At 38.6% G+C, this 18,559-nt stretch overlaps 1 protein-coding gene across 5 annotated transcripts in view; it reads right to left on the bottom strand.

Annotated features, from left to right (window-relative positions):
- Positions 1 to 18,559, bottom strand: part of TULP4 (TUB like protein 4) — a 236,609-nt gene that overhangs the window by 175,210 nt on the left and 42,840 nt on the right. The window contains exon 2 of one of the 5 annotated variants that reach the window (XM_082475535.1): positions 18,150 to 18,169. The exons of 3 other annotated variants lie outside the window; for them this stretch is intronic. The gene's annotated coding sequence lies outside the window, so the exon portion shown is untranslated. Of the gene's footprint in view, positions 1 to 18,071; positions 18,170 to 18,559 lie in introns of those variants that run through there. One more of the 5 variants, XM_082475534.1, reaches the window with a different exon arrangement.

Below are 18,559 nucleotides of genomic sequence, written 5' to 3' on the forward strand. Positions count from 1 at the left end.
AATAGAAATAGGTGATGTTGGATACTTCCCTTCTGTCTTACTTTTTCATGAGGATGAGAAAATAAGGCTAACTGATTAACTAGTTTCTGAGGGAAGCTGACTGTCAAATCAACACTAGTAAAGGGGTTTGGTATAAAAAGATGAAAAAGCAACTATTCAACTGAAAGCAGGGACTCGGAACAGATACTTGCACATCCATGTTCAAAGCAGCACTGTTCACAATCGCCAAAAGGTGGAAGGAACCCAAGTGTCCTCAGACAGATGAATGAGTAAACAAAATGTGGAAAAACATACAGTACTATTCAGCCTTAAAAAAAAACTGAAATTGTCTGACACATGCTGCAACATGGATGAACCTTGAAGACATTATGCTGAGTGGAATAAGCCAGACACAGAAGGACGAACACATATAAGTATGATTCCACTTATATGAAGCATCTAGAGTAGCCAACTTCATAGAGACAGAGGAAATGGTGGCTGTGAGGGGCTGGGGGCGGGGAGACGGGGGAGTCATTACTGAATGGGTACACAGTTGCAGTTTGGGATGATGAAAAACTTTTGGAGATGGACAGTGGTGACGGCTGCATAATAACGTGAATGTACTTCTATTAAGGCCGTTGAATTGTACACTTAAAAATGATAAAAATGGTAAATTTTGTTACATATATCTCACCTCAATTTTTAAAATCAGGTGAGAAAAGCAACTATTCATACAAAGTTTTTTGATAACAGACTGAAAGTAAACACTCAGTTTGGCATTATGATGTTTTTTACCCTAAAACTGTAATACAGGCCCATGAGCCATCCTTGGAGGCTTTCATTAGGAATAAACAATGCTAACCTCTGAATTCTGGCCCAAACCTGCTTCTGTTAATTGCAGCTTATTTTCAGACTATTCCTATAGTAAATCACTGAAAAATCTATTCTATTCTATCAATTCTACTGTAATCTGCTTTTAGGAGATTACAATCTTAAAGCAAATAATCCATGTGCCTGATTGAACTAATAATCTGACAGCAATCTAGGAGACAGTAAACGTGTAAGATGCCTCACACTCTAACTTTCCATACTATCCAGTTCTAATGGCAAATTAGGAGCCTGAGAATTTGGGAAAGTACAATTTAGGGACAGAATTGTACATCATCAAGAAAATTCTGTACTAATTACAGGCACTCCTGGATTAATTGACCAACAAATGTTAACTGAACATCTATTATGCAGGAGGCCCCTGTGCTGCACTTGCTGCCCCTCTCGCCCCCGGTTAGATATTCTGTTTTCTAACTAAAGTTATTTCACTACAGGTTATTCTGTTTTATCTGATTCCTACTTTCCACCAACACAGATAAAATTTACTATTGGGGGGAATAAAAATGTATTTGTCACTTGTTTTAGTAGTTACCTGAAAGGGGAGAGACGGTTAGAAACTGTGCCTGGGGAGGGCGCACACAGCGGTACTGCTGGGACGCTAGCAATATTCCATATATTCCATGTCTTGATCTGGGTGGTAGTTACGGGGTGTTCACTCCATAATTATTCTTTACTACAGCTCTATGTCTGACATATTCTTCTACATGGATGGTACATCTCAAAATAAGCAGGTTTAACGCACTGTGAACTGTATTAGGCATCAGTTCTCTGGGGTTTTTAGATACTTTAAATCAATTATTAAGACTTTTTATAGTTATTATATCCAACCTTAATGAGTATTCTCTCAATCTAGAAAATCCCAATAAAGTATCGAAAATGCTATTTTAGTTCTCAAGCTAAGAAAGTATCCACAAAGAAAAAACATATTAACAGTAACAAATGGATATAAGAAAATTTCAAAATTAAGCTCTATTTCTTTCTAAAGGATAAAAATTTATACAGTAGTTAGGCAGAAGACTGAGATGAGAAGCGGAAAGTAGATTTTAGGAAAAAATACATAGATGTTGTTAGATGAATGCAAAACAGGAAAAAAAAAAAAACAAAGTAGAAACTTTTGAATAAAATATTCCCAACACTCCAAGCTTTTGACTACAGAGTTGTTAGCCGGTTTGAGAAGAAGAAAAGGAAATAAACATGAGTTTTGCTGATTGGCGATGTAAATGAAGCACACCCCAGGGTCTGCTCCCGCAGGGCTGCCTGCTGTCCTGGGCTCAGCTCCACGGCAGGGTGGAGGGAGGGCGGCTGCGGCCGCTCGGGGGCTCCCCTGATGCCTCCTTTCCACAGACAGCAACAGGTCCTGAGCTCCACACTTCTTTTTGACGAAAGTAACTACACTCACCTGCCTCTAATTACAGTCACTCCTTTCCCTGGGGAATTTTGCACAACCCACAAACATCAAGGGAGTTCTAACTGGTTCCTAATTAGTTTCAAGAGCTGCCTGGAGGCTACTTCAAATCTGCCTTCCAAGACTGCCTTTAAAGGTAGGGATACTCTCAGATGGACCTAGAGAGTATTATGCTTAGTGAAATAAGTCAGACAGAGAAACACAAATATGGTGTATGTTATCACTTATATGCGGAATCTAAAAAATAAAACAACTGAATGTGTATAACAAAACAGAAACAGACTCACAGATATAGAAAACAAACTATTTACCAGTGGGGAGAGGTAAGGGGGAGGGGCAAAAGAAGGGTAGGGGACTATGAGATACAAACTACTATGTATAAAATAGATAAGCAATAAGGATATATTGTACAGCTCAGGGAAATACAGCCATTAATTTATAATAACTTTATATGGAATATAATATATAAAAATACTGAATCACTATGCTGTACACCTGAAACTAATATAATATTATAAAATAACCATAATTATTTTTTTTTAAAAATCAATGCCAAACAGCCTAGGGGGCAGGAAGAGAGGGCGAGAAGGTCGGGACACTCCCAGCAATCAACTGTCACTTGGCTACTACCTACCTATGCAGGGAAACAACTACACACATGAAACATCTACAACACCACTGCAAAGATAATGGAGTTTAATAATGACTTAATATATTTTATTGTGTTATTCTCTAGTTCTTAATTCTCAAAACATGCTAGTAAGATAATAACTAAAGACACATATGCATGGTTATACACAGGCTTATTCAAAAGATGCAATCTTGAACAGTCAGCTCTACCCACCTCCAGTGCCTCCCATCAAGCCTCTTAGATAGCCTCAACCACCAGAGCGCAGACAGCAGAAGCAAGAAAAACTACAGTCCTGCAGCCTTTGGAACAGAAACCACATTTACAGAAAGATAGACAAGATGAAAAGGCAGAGGACTATATACCAGATGAAGGAACAAGAAAAAAACCCAGAAAAACAACTAAATGAAGTTGAGATAGGCAACCTTCCAGAAGAAGAATTCAGAATAATGATAGTGAAGATGATCCAGGACCTCGGAATAAGAATGGAGGCAAAGATCGAGAAGATGCAAGAAATGTTTAACAAACACCTAGAAGAATTAAAGAACTAACAAACAGAGATGAACGATACAATAACTGAAGTGAAAACTACACTAGAAGGACTCAATAGTAGAATAACTGAGGCAGAAGATCGGATAAGTGACCTGGAAGACAGAATGGTGGAATTCACTGCTGCGGAACAGACTAAAGAAAAAAAAATGAAAAGAAATGAAGACAGCCTAAGAGACCTCTGGGACAACATTAAACGCAACAACATTCGCATTATAGGGGTCCCAGAAGGAGAAGAGAGAGAGAAAGGACCCAAGAAAATATTTGAAGAGATTATACTCGAAAACTTCCCTAACATGGGAAAGGAAATAGCCACCCAAGTCCAGGAAGCGCAGACAGTCCCATACAGGATAAACCCAAGGAGAAACACGCCGAGACACATAGTAATCAAAGTGGCAAAAATTAAAGACAAAGAAAAATTATTGAAAGCAGCAAGGGAAAAACGACAAATAACATACAAGGGAACTCCCATAAGGTTAACAGCTGATTTCTCAGCAGAAACTCTACAAGCCAGAAGGGAGTGGCATGATATACTTAAAGTGATGAAAGGGAAGAACCTACAACCAAGATTACTCTACCCGGCAAGGATCTCATTTAGATTTGATGGAGAAATCAAAAGCTTTACAGACAAGCAAAAGCTAAGAGAATTCAGCACCACCAAACCAGCTCTACAACAAATGCTAAAGGAACTTCTCTAAGTGGGAAACACAAGAGAAGAAAAGGACCTACGAAAACAAACCCATAACAATTAAGAAAATGGTCATAGGAACATACATATCGATAATTACCTTAAACGTGAATGGATTAAATGCTCCAGCCAAAAGACACAGGCTTGCTGAATGGATACAAAAACAAGACCCATATATATGCTGTCTACAAGAGACACACTTTACACCTAGGGACACATAAAGACTGAAAGTGAGGGGATGGAAAAAGATATTCCATGCAAATGGAAATCAAAAGAAAGCTGGAGTAGCTATACTCATATCAGATAAAATAGACTTTAAAATAAAGAATGTTACAAGAGACAAGGAAGGACACTACATAATGATCAAGGGATCAATCCAAGAAGAAGATATAACAATTATAAATATATATGCACCCAACATAGGAGCACCTCAATACATAAGGCAACTGCTAACAGCTATAAAAGAGGAAATTGACAGTAACACAATAATAGTGGGGGACTTTTAACACCTCACTTACACCAATGGACAGATCATCCAAAATGAAAATAAATAAGGAAACAGAAGCTTTAAATGACACAATAGACCAGATAGATTTAATTGATATTTATATGACATTCCATCCAAAAACAGCAGATTACACGTTCTTCTCAAGTGCGCACGGAACATTCTCCAGGATAGATCACATCTTGGGTCACAAATCAAGCCTCAGTAAATTTAAGAAAATTGAAATCATATCAAGCATCTTTTCTGACCACAACGCTATGAAATTAGAAATGAATTACAGGGAAAAAAACGTAAAAAACACAAACACATGGAGGCTAAACAATACGTTACTAAATAACCAAGAGATCACTGAAGAAATCAAAGAGGAAATCAAAAAATACCTAGAGACAAATGACAATGAAAACACAACGACCCAAAACCTATGGGATGCAGCAAAAGCAGTTCTAAGAGGGAAGTTTATAGCTATACAAGCCTACCTAAAGAAACAAGAAAAATGTCAAATAAACAATCTAACGTTACACCTAAAGGAACAAGAGAACAAGGAGAAAGAAGAACAAACAAAACCCAAAGTTAGCAGAAGGAAAGAAATCATAAAGATCAGAGCAGAAATAAATGAAATAGAAACAAAGAAAACAATGGCAAAGATCAATAAAACTAAAAGCTGCTTCTTTGAGAAGATAAACAAAATTGATAAACCATTAGCCAGACTCATCAAGAAAAAGAGGGAGAGGACCTAAATCAATAAAATTAGAAATGAAAAAGGAAAAATCACAACTGACACTGAAGAAATACAAAGGATTATAAGAGATTACTACAAACAACTGTATGCCAATAAAATGGACAACCTGGAAGAAATGGACAAATTCTTAGAAAGGTATAACCTCCCAAGAGGAGGAGCTAGAACAAATCATCTTAAAATTTGTATGGAGACACAAAGACCCTGAAAAGCCAAAGCAGTCTTGAGGCAAAAAAACGGAGCTGGAAGAATCAGACTCCCTGACTTCAGACTATACTACAAAGCTACAGTAATCAAGACAATATGGTACTGGCACAAAAACAGAAACATAGATCAATGGAACAAGATAGAAAGCCCAGAGATAAACCCACGCACCTATGGTCAACTAATCTATGACAAAGGAGGCAAAGATATACAATGGAGAAAAGACAGTCTCTTCAATAAGTGGTGCTGGGAAAACTGGACAGCTACATGTAAAAGAATGAAATTAGAATACTCCCTAACACCATACACAAAAATAAACTCAAAATGGATTAGAGACCTAAATGTAAGACCAGACACTATAAAATTCTTAGAGGAAAACATAGGAAGAACACTCTTTGACATAAATCACAGCAAGATCTTTTTTGATCCACCTCCTAGAGTAATGGAAATAAAAACAAAAATAAACAAATGGGACCTAATGAAACTTCAAAGCTTTTGCACAGCAAAGGAAACCATAAACAAGACGAAAAGACAACCCTCAGAATAGGAGAAAATATTTGCAAACGAATCAACGGACAAAGGAGTAATCTCCAAATATATAAACAGCTCATTCAGCTCAATATTAAAGAAACAAACACCCCAATCCAAAAATGGGCAGAAGACCTAAATAGACATTTCTCCAAAGAAGACATACAGACGGCCACGAAGCACATGAAAAGATGCTCAACATCACTAATTATTAGAGAAATGCAAATCAAAACTACAATGAGGTATCACCTTACACCAGTTAGAATGGGCATCATCAGAAAATCTACAAACAACAAATGCTGGAGAGCGTGTGGAGAAAAGGGAACCCTCTTGCACTGTTGGTGGGAATGTAAATTGATACAGCCACTATGGAGAACAATATGGAGGTTCCTTAAAAAACTAAAAATAGAATTACCATATGACCCAGCAATCCCACTACTGGGCATATACCCTGAGAAAACAGTAATTCAAAAAGACACATGCACCCGAATGTTCATTGCAGCACTATTTACAATAGCCAGGTCATGGAAGCAACCTAAATGCCCATCAACAGACGAATGGATAAAGAAATTGTGGTACATATATACAATGGAATATTACTCAGCCATAAAATGGAACGAAATTGAGTCATTTGCTGAGATGTGGATGGATCTAGAGACTGTCATACAAAGTGAAGTAAGTCAGAAAGAGAAAAATAAATATCGTATATTAATGCATGTATGTGGAACCTAGAAAAATGGTACAGATGAGCTGGTTTGCAGGGCAGAAGTTGAGACACAGATGTAGAGAACAGACATACGGACACCAAGGGGGGAAAACTGCGGTGGGGTGGGGATGGTGGTGTGCTGAATTGGGCGATTGGGATTGACATGTATACACTGATGTGTATAAAATTGATGACTAATAAGAACCTGCAGTATAAACAAACAAACAAAACAACTAATACTAAACTTTCATTGGGTTATTTGTATGGAAATATGTTAATATAAATGTTTCAGACATTACATGAAATTTCTAAAAATCTTATATGTTCTGGTATAATGTTATAAGTAATAATCCTAGTTATTACTTTAAAATGTATATCTCAGAAATAACTAATTTTCTTGTCAACTGCATTATTATGAAGTTTCATCAAATCTTTAACCGTGGTCATTTTTAAGTCTTTTGTCATTTACAGACAGTTCTGGGTGTACTCTGATGCTTTTGTAAATATGTTCCTATAAAAGGGTTTCATCTTCATGAAATTCATGGAAAAGACTCTGACAAGTACAGGTTTGTGGTAACTGACTGTACTGCTGAACTGAATGAATAAGCATTTTCAGAACTCTAATGAAAAACTGATGAACTCATAAAAGTGCTAACAAAAGATCAAGATGGAAAAAAAAAATTAATTACATGGGACTGAGTGAACTGATGAGGATGAGTATAATTTTTGTGACTTTCTGTTTGAATTTAAAAAAAGAAAAAATCCCACAGGGACTCAGAGGCAAAGAATATACGAATCAATTTTCACTGCAAAGTAAAGGAGCTGTTACAGTGGAGGATTACTGGACTGAATGTCAATATTATGACATAGTATGAGTGTGTTTCATGTTTGGTAACTGCAATCATTGATGCTTTTGTTGTGGTCATCCATGTACAATGCTTGGTGTCAGTCTATTTATCTATTGTAAAAATAAAATACAGTGTGTGTGTGTGTGTGTGTGTGTGTGTGTGTGTGTGAAAAAAAAAGAATAAAACAGTATAAGTTAAAAAAAAAAAGATGCAATCTTACTACAATTGTGTGAGTGTCACATCACTTTCCTGTTTACTGTAAATCTTAGAGACGCTTCCCACAGAAAGTTGTCTTATTCCGAACAGCACTAGCGCCTTTAGATGCTCGCAGTACACAGAAGCACGGCCCAGACTCACATGGCAAGGGTCTTCTCTGCTCATAGTACAGCTATTTTTCAGTGTAATCCACCATACCTACTAAACCACAAACACCCGAACTCCAATTTTTATCTCACCTGCACTACCCACCGGTAGTGCATTTAATGAAGTGTTCAACACTGCATTAAGTATGGTTCAGAGTCCCAAACAGTCATCTAAGAAAAAGGGAAACTAAATGCTGACTGAATGAGGTTCTCTTCACAAACCGCCAGGTGTTCACCAACACCAACCATTCAGATCCGGGCCTTCTGAAAGCCTGAGGCTGCCAGGCACCGCAGCCCATGAGAGTGAAAGAATTCAGGGAGAGGGCTGCGGTCCACTGCTGTGTTCAGAGAACAGCAAAGAGACACATTCTCAGGGAAGGTTACTATTTACTTTCTGTGCCTGATTTCTACAGCCAGTTCTAAGAACATGAACATCTGATTATCTGTACAGAGACAGGAGGGCATGGAGGTTGCAAGACAAACAGACTGATTACAAGTCTGAAAGAGTGGGAGCTAGATACTTCTGAGAATGAATCCACACAGGAAACTTAGATGTTAAAATACTGTGGTGAGCTTCCAGGTGTCCGCTCCTCTGGTGAGACGGGGCCAGGCCAGGAGACGCTCTCCTCAGCTCCTTGCCTCGGTGGGCAAGTCAGCCTCTAGGGCCGGCAGAAATCCTCGTTTGAGGGTCCCACCGAGTTCCCCGGTCAGAGCGCTGCATCTGAGTGGAGCGGCTGCTTGGGACTACTGCTCGGGCGCTGCAGAAAGCCTTCTTGGAATCTGACATGTTATCACTTTGGGACCGTTGGTCAGCTGCCCCTGACTTGACCACATGAAGGCTCAGACTGTCCCAGTCTCTGAACTGAAGAGAACCAACACAATTAGCATATCTCTCACCACCGTGAATGCAACATATTTCAATGAAGAGTATCAGGAGGACATCTACAGATCCCAGACTGGCATGTGCACGTTCTGACGAATGGTGGAATAGCCCAATGTATCTGGGTGACCTTTGGAGACAGCTGAGACAGAGCTACAACAGGGCAGTGGCTGACACCCAACTCATAACCCATCTTCTCCAGCCATGTGGCTGAGAGGGTCTTGGTGCTCCGGCCGGCTGCCAGGCCTGAGCCTGAGGTGGGAGAGCCGAATTTAGGACTTTGGTCCACCAGAGACCTCCCAGCCCCATGTAATATCAATCGGCAAAAGCACTCCCAGAGATCTCCGTCTCAACGCTAACACCCAACTCCACTCAACGACCAGAAAGCTCCAGTGCTGGACACCCCATGCCAAAAAACTAGCAAGACAGGAACACAACCCCACCCATTAGCAGAGAGGCTGCCTAAAATCATACGAAGTTCACAGACACCCCAAAACATACCACCGGACACAGTCCTGCCAGGAAGCCTACACAACCCACTGAACCAACCTTATCCACTGGGGGCAGACACCAAAAACAACAGGAACTATGAACCTGCAGCCTGCGAAAAGGAAACCCCAAACACAGTAAGTTAAGCAAAATGAGAAGACAGACAAATACACGGCAGATGAAGGAGCAAGGTAAAAACCCACCAGACCAAACAAATGAAGAGGAAATAGGCAGTCTACCTGAAAAAGAATTCAAAGTAATGATAGTAAAGATGATCCAAAATCTTGGAAACAGAATGGAGAAAATACAAGAAACGTTTAACAAGGACCCAGAAGAACTAAAGACCAAACAAACAATGACGAACAACACAATAAATGGAATTAAAAATTCTCTAGAAGGAATCAATAGCAGAATAACTGAGGCAGAAGAACGGATAAATGACCTGGAAGATAAAATAGTGGAAATAACTAATGCAGAGCAGAATAAAGAAAAAAGAATGAAAAGAATTGAGGACAGTCTCAGAGATCTCTGAGACAACATTAAATGCACCAACATTCAAATTATAGGGGTCCCAGAAGTAGAAGAGGAAAAGAAAGGGACTGAGAAAATATGTGAAGAGATTATAGTTGAAAACATCCCTAATATGGGAAAGGAAATAGTCAATCAAGTCCAGCAAGCACAGAGGGTCCCATACAGGATAAATCCAAGGAAAAACACGCCAAGACACATATTAATCAAACTATCAAAAATTAAATACAAAAAAATATATTAAAAGCAGCAAGGGAAAAGCAACAAATAACCTACAAGGGAATCCCCATAAGGTTAACAGCTGATCTTTCAGCAGAAACTCTGCAAGCCAGAAGGGAGTGGCAGGACATATTTAAAGTGATGAAAGGGGAAAACCTACAACCAAGATTACTCTACCCAGCAAGGATCTCATTAAAATTTGACAGAGAAATTAAAACCTTTACAGACAAGCAAAAGCTAAGAAAATTCAGCACCACCAAACCAGCTTTACAACAAATGCTAAAGGAACTTCTCTAGGCAGGAAACACAAGAGAAGGAAAAGACCTACAACAACAAACCCAAAATAATTAAGAAAATGGTAATAGGAACATACATATCAATAATTGCACCTTAAATGTAAATGGATTAAATGCTCCAACCAAAATACATAGACTGGCTGAATGGATACAAAACCAAGACCCATATATATGCTGTCTACAAGAGACCCACTTCAGACCTAAGGACACATACAGACTGAAAGTTAGGGGATGCAAAAAGATATTCCATGCAAATGGAAATCAAAAGAAAGCTGGAGTAGCAATTCTTACACCAGACAAAATAGACTTTAAAATAAAGACTATTACAAGAGACAAAGAAGGACACTACATAATGATCAAGGGATCAATCCAAGAAGAAGATATAACAATTGTAAATATTTATGCACCCAACGTAGGAGCACCTCAATACATAAGGCAAATGTTAACAGACATAAAAGGGGAAATTGACAGTAACACAATCATACTAGAGGACTTTAATATCCCACTTTCACCAATGGACAGATCATCCAAAATGAAAATAAATAAGGAAACACAAGCTTTAAGTGACACATTAAACAAGATGGACTTAATTGATATTTATAGGACACTCCATCCAAAAACAACAGAATACACTTTCTTCTCAAGTGTTCATGGAACATTCTCCAGGATAGATCATATCTTGGGTCACAAATCAAGCCTTGGTAAATTTAAGAAAATTGAAATCGTATCAAGTATCCTTTCTGACCACAACACTGTAAGACTAGATATCCATTACAGGAAAAAAACTGTAAAAAATACAAACATATGGAGGCTAAACAATACACTACTAAATAACCAAGATATCACTGAAAAAATCAAAGAGGAAATCAAAAAATACCTAGAAACAAATGACAATGAAAACACAATGACCCAAAACCTATGGGATGCAGCAAAAACAGTTCTAAGAGGGAAGTTTATAGCAATACAATCCTACCTCAAGAAACAAGAAAAATCTCAAATAAACAACCTAACCTTACACCTAAAGCAATTAGAGAGAGAAGAACAAAAAAACCCCCCAAGTCAGCAGAAGGAAAGAAATCATAAAGATCAGATCAGAAATAAATGAAAAAGAAATGAAGGAAACACAGCAAAGATCAATAAAACTAAAAGCTGGTTCTTTGAGCAGATAAGAGAAATTGATAAACTATTAGCCAGATTCATCAAGAAAACACGGGAGAAGACTCAAATCAACAGAATTAGAAATGAAAAGGGAGAAGTAACAACTGACACTGCAGAAACACAAAGGATCATGAGAGACTCCTACAAACAACTATATGCCAATAAAATGGACAACCTGGAAGAAATGGACAAATCCTTAGAAAAGCACAACCTTCCGACACTGAACCAGGAAGAAATAGAAAATATGAACAGACCAATCACAAGCACTGAAATTGAAACTGTGATTAAAAATCTTCCAACAAACAAAAGCCCAGGACCAGGTGGCTTCACAGGCAAATTCTATCAAACATTTAGAGAAGAGCTAACACCTATCCTTCTCAAACTCCAAAATATAGCTGAGGGAGGAACAATCCCAAACTCATTCTACGAGGTCACAATCACCCTGATACCAAAACCAGACAAAGATGTCACAAAAAAAGAAAACTACAGGCCAATATCACTGATGAACATAGATGCAAAAATCCTCAACAAGTACTAGTAAACAGAATCCAACAGCACATTAAAAGGATCATACACCTTGACCAAGTGGGGTTTATCCCAGGAATGCAAGAATTCTTCAGTATACACAAATCAATCAATGTGATAAACCATATTTACAAACTGAAGAAGAAAAACCATATGATCATCTCAATAAATGCAGAAAAAGCTTTCAACAAAATTCAACACCCATTTATGATAAAAACCCTCCAGAAAGTAAGCATAGAGGGAACTTACCTCAACATAATAAAGGCCATATATGACAAACCCACAGCCAACATCGTTCTCAATGGTGAAAAACTGAAACCATTTCCACTAAGATCAGGAACAAGACAAGGTTGCCCACTCTCACCACTATTATTCAACATAGTTTTGGAAGTGTTAGCCACAGCAATCAGAGAAGACAAAGAAATAAAAGGAATCCAAATCGGAAAAGAAGAAGTGAAAGTGTCACTGTTTGCAGATGACATGACACTATCCATAGAGAATCCTACTAGAACTAATCAATGAATTTGGTAAAGTAGCAGGATACAAAATTAGTGCACAGAAATCTCTTGCATTCTTATACACTAATGATGAAAAATCTGAAAGAGAAATTTAGGAAACATTCCCATTTACCACTGCAACAAAAAAAATAAAATACCTAGGAATAAACCTACCTAAGGAGACAAAACACCTGTATGCAGAAATCTATAAGACACTGATGAAAGAAATTAAAGATGATACAAACAGATAGAGAGATATACCATGTTCTTGGATTGGAAGAATCAACATTGTGAAAATGACTATACTACCCAAAGCAATCTACAGATTCAATGCAATCACTATCAAACTACCAACTGCACTTCTCACAGAACTAGAACAGAAAATTTCACAATTTGTATGGAAACACAAAAGACCCCGAATAGCCAAAGCAATCTTGAGAAAGAAAAAGGGAGCTGGAGGAATCAGGCTACCAGACTTCAGACTATACTACAAAGCTACAGTAATCACAAAGACAGTATGGTACTGGCACAAAAACAGAAATATAGATCAATGGAACAGGACAGAAAGCCCAGATAAACCCCCACACATGTGGTCACCTTATCTTTGATAAAGGAGGCAAGAATACACAATGGAGAAAAGACAGTCTGTTCAACAAGTGGTGCTGGGAAAATTGGACAGCTACAAGTAAAAGAATGAAATTAGAACACTTCCTAACACCATACACAAAAATAAACTCAAAATGGATTAAAGATCTAAATATAAGGCCAGACACTATAAAACTCTTAGAGGAAAACATAGGCAGAACACTCTATGACATAAATCACAGCAAGATCCTTTTTGACCCACCGCCTAGAGAAAAGGAAATAAAAACAAAAATAAACAAATGGGACCTAATAAAACTTAAAAGCTTTTGCACAGCAAAGGAAACCATAAACAAGACAAAAAGACAGCCCTCAGAATGGGAGAAAATATTTGCAAATGAAGCAACTGACAAAGGATTAATCTCCAAAATAAAGAAGCAGCTCATGCAGCTCAATATCAAAAAAACAAACAACCCAATCCAAAAATAGGCAGAAGACCTAAATAGACATTTCTCCAAAGAAGATATACAGATTGCCAACAAACACATGAAGGGATGCTCAACATTACTAATCAGTAGAGAAATGCAAATCAAAACTACAGTGAGGTACCACTTCACACCATTCAAAATGGCCATCATCAAAAAGTCTACAAATAATAAATGCTGGAGACAGTGTGGAGAAAAGGGAACCCTCTTGCACTGTTGGTGGGAATGTAAATGGATACAGCCACTATGGAGAACAGTACGGAGGTTCCTTAAAAAACTAAAAACAGAACTACCATATGACCCAGCAATCTCACTACTGGGCATATACCCTGAGAAAACTATAATTCAAAAAGAGTCATGTACCACAATGTTCAGTGCAGCACTATTTACAATAGCCAGGACATGGAAGCAACCTAAGTGCCCATCGACAGATGAATGGATAAAGAAGATGTGGCACATATATACAATGGAATATTACTCAGCCATAAAAGGAAATGAAATTGAGTTATTTGTAGTGAGGTGGATGGACCTAGAGTCTGTCATACAGAGTGAAGTAAGTCAGAAAGAGGAAAACAAATACCATATGCTAACACATATATATGGACTCTAAATAAAAGAAAAAATGGTTGTGAAGAACCTAGGGGCAGGACAGGAATAAAGACGCAGATGTGGAGAGTGGACTTGAGGACACAGGGAGCGGGAGGGGTGGGCTGGGACAAGGTGAGAGAGTGGCATGGACATATATACACTACCAAATGTAGAATGGATGGCTGGTGGGAAGAAACCGCATAGCACAGGGAGATCAGCTCGGGGCTTTGTGTCCACCTAGAGGGGTGGGATGGGGAGGGTGGGAGGGAGACGCAGGAGGGAGGGGAGGATATGGGGACATGTGTAAACGTATGGCTGATTCGCTTTGTTATACAGCAGAAGCTAACTCAGCATTGTAGAGCAATTATGTGCCAATAAAGATATTGAAAAAAAAATCAAAAATCAAAACAAAACAAAAACTACTGTGGTGCTACACACGGGACTCACTGGTTTCAAAAGTCATGTACCTTAACTAGAAAAGGAGAGCATCTCATTTATCAAAGTGACAAGGACTGAAAGAAATGATCATTCCTAGTGTCATGTAGTGTGTAGAGAAATGAGAGACCAATGTGGTGATATAATTCAAAAGACTTATAATGTTATAAACCATTTGATTCAGCAGTTCTACTTCTGGAAATTTATCATAAGGAAATAATCTTGGATTGTGCAAAGATTTAGCTATAAGGGTTTCCACCACAGCATTTTTATAAAGGAAAAATCTGAAATAACCTTTATGTTCAAACGGGATACAGGTTCAGTAAATGTTGGTACACACATAAAGCAGAAAAAATATGCAACCAACAGCAATTATATTGTAGGCTACTAGGGAGTGACATGGTAACATGTTCTCAATACCATAAGGAAAAAGTGAAATTACAGGTTAAGCTCCCAGGATGCTCTGAAGGGCCTGCCCACTACTATATAACTAGATCTTGAGTAAATTACAACAAACGTAGTTTGTGCTGGAGTTGCAGGAAAGTATGAGAAATCTCCTGAGGAAGGCACACACACACACACACACACACACACACACACACAAACACAAAAAACAAAGGAGAAAGCCGGAGTTATCCAGCAAACGCAGACATAAGATACATATTTGTCCAGAATTGCTGGACAAATGCTGATATAAGCAGTGGAATCAGAATTGGGGGCCGAACTGTCCCAGTTTCCTCAGAACTGTGTTAGTTTTAGCACTGAAGGTCCCACATCCCAGGAAACTCCTCAGTCCTGGGCAAACCAGACAGCGGGTCACGCTATCAGGTATCCAAACTCTGGTCCAACCTCAAAGTGCAGAGACTGAACCTGAATGACACATTCAGCAGGGCCCACAGAGGAAACTAAAGTTGCCCCAAACTCCCAGCATAATGGTGCTGGGGTGGAGTAAATGCACACCTTGTCTTCAGGAAAACAATCCCAACTGGGACCCAGGGAAACCTGAACTGTAAATGATGAACTGTCGGAGGCTCAGAGTGAGCAAGTCTGAAAGATAAAAGCCTCAGGGGGACCCACTTTGGTGAGTTTTACCTCCAGGAGCTCAGCAGGTCCTCACAGTAAATATCAGAGAAAACCCCCCTCACTTCTGGCAGGGGAAAAGGAATCATTTCGAAATACAGGAGAACATTCCACTCTTCTTAACAGGGTCTGCCCTCAAGAAAAACAATTTAACCAGGGCCTAACCAATCAGGATTTCATAAGAGCAGAAGTGACCTGGGAGCAGACACACACCCAACTCCAGCCCACTCTGGCCAACCTGTCCCAACTAAGAGGGGGCGGGGAAACTGAGAAAAATACAGGAGGACGGCCCAGAGGCAAAGGCCCACCACAAGACTGAGACCCAGAGTTCTGGGGATGTCACGGACAGCATGGGGATTATGGTTAACGACACTCTATTATATATCTGACATTTGCTAAAAGGGTAAATCTTAAATGTCACCACAAAAAAGAAATGCTAATTATGAGAGATGATGGAGGTGTTAAGTAACCCTACTACGGTAATCATTTTGCAATATGTAAATGTATCAAGTCATTGCTGTACACCTTAAACTTACACAATGTTATATGTCAATTATGGTTCAATAATGTTGGAAGAAAAAATAAAGAAACTCAGGGAAAAAAGGGTGAGAAGGGGCACAGGGAACCTTCTGGAATTGATGGAACTGCTCCATATGTTGATATGGTAGTGGTTACACAACTGTTAACACTTCTCAAAATGCACAGAACTGTACACTACAAGGGGTGAATTTACTGTATGCAAATTACATATTAATTTTGAAAAAGAGTGGCTGGCACAGAATAAATGCTATACAGTGTTAGTGATTATTATTAATGTTGCTATTGTTATGTACCAGGCTCTAAGTTGGGTGCTAAAAAGACAACAGTGAGCAAATAGAGATGTGGTCCTACCTTCAAGGAGCCTACAGTTCAGTGATGAAGATCAGATATTAATCAAATGATTATGGCTATGACAAAAGCTACAAAGGACAGGTGCATGGTGTTCTGAAAGCTGCAACCTGAAGGAAGAGTAGACGTGAAATCCACGATGTCAGGGACAGTGGAGGCAAGGGGAGGATTCCAAGCAAATGGGAGAGCACGTGCTCAGACCATGGCTAAGACCAAGAGAATACAGTGCTCTGGAGAAACTCAAAAGAGTGCTAGTATGAGAACTCTTCACACACAAAACCACAGTGAGGTATCACCTCACACTCATTAGGATGGTTAGTATAAAAAAAAACATTGACAAGGATGTGGAGAAATTGGAACCCTTATGTACGGCTGACAGGACTGCAAAATGGTATAGCTGCTATGGAATATGGAGTCTCCTCAAAAAAAAACAAAAAACAAAACAAACCATATGATCTAGCAATTCCACTTCTGGATATACACCCAAAAGAACTGAAAGCAGGATCTTGAAGAGATGTTTGCACACCAATGTTCACAGCAACATTATTTACAACTGCCAAGAGGTGAAAGCAAAGCAAGTGCCCATCATCAGATGAATAAATAAACAAAATGTGGTACATACATACAAAAGCACATTATTTGGCCTTAAAAAGGAAAGAAATTCTGACACACACTACAACGTGGATGAACACTGAGAACATTACACTAAGTGAAATAAGCCAGTCACAAAAAGACAAACACTGTGTACTCCATTTATCTGACGTATCTAGAAGTAGTCAAATCCACAGAAACAGAGAACAGTCATTGCCAGGAGTTATGGGGCGGGAGGAATGGGGAGTCATTGTTTAACAGGTACAGAGTTTTGGTCTTACAAGATGAAGTTCTGGAGATTGGTCGTAAAACAGTGTGAATATATTTAACATTATGGAACTGTACACTTAGAAATGGTTAAGATGGTACGTTTCATGTTATACATTTTTCACAATAAAAAAAAAAAACCTATGTTCACACACACACACACACAGCTGAGACGTAATCACAGGACTATAGAACGCTTCCCCCAACCCCACACCTTACCACCACATTACTAAAGGCCCACTTACAGCAGTTCCTTTTAACCAGTACATCATGTCCAGCTATAAAGAAAAACTTACAAGACATACTAAAAAGGCAGAAAACACAGTTTAAACAGACAGAGCAAGCATCATATCAAGACTGAGAAATGGCAGAGATGTTGGAATTATCAGACCAGGAATTTGAAAGGGCTATGATTAATATGCTAAGGGCTCTAATGGATAAAGCAGACAGAGTGAAAGAACATAGAGCAACGGAAGCAAAGAGATGGAAGTTCTAAGAAAGAACCAAAAAGAAATACTAGAGATCAAAAACACTAACAAAAATGAAGAATGCCTTTGACGGACTTCTTAGTAGACTGGACATGGCTGAAGTAAGAATCTCCGGCCTTGAGGATACCTCAGCAGAAACCTCCAAAACTGAAAAGCAAACAGAAAAAAAATATTGGAAAAAAACAAAATATCCAAGAACTAAGGGACAACTACCAAACCGTAACATACATGTAATAGGAATAGTAGAAAGAGAAGAAAGACAGAAAGGAACAGAAGAAATGTTTGAAACATTAATGACTGATTTTCCCCCAAATTACTGTCAGACAACAAAACACACATGCAGGAAGCTCAGAGAACACCAAGCAGGATAAATTCAAAAAAAAAAACATACACAGGCATCATTTTCAAACTACAGACTATCAAATATAAAGAAAAAAAAAAAAAGTCCTGAAAGAAGCCAGACGGAAAAAACACCTTAAATATAGAGGAGGAAAGAAAAAAATTACATCTAACTTCTCATCAGAAACCACGCACACA

Source organism: Balaenoptera physalus (genome assembly GCF_965194825.1).
Source record: "Balaenoptera physalus genome assembly, chromosome: 9".
Lineage (NCBI taxonomy): Eukaryota > Metazoa > Chordata > Mammalia > Artiodactyla > Balaenopteridae > Balaenoptera > Balaenoptera physalus.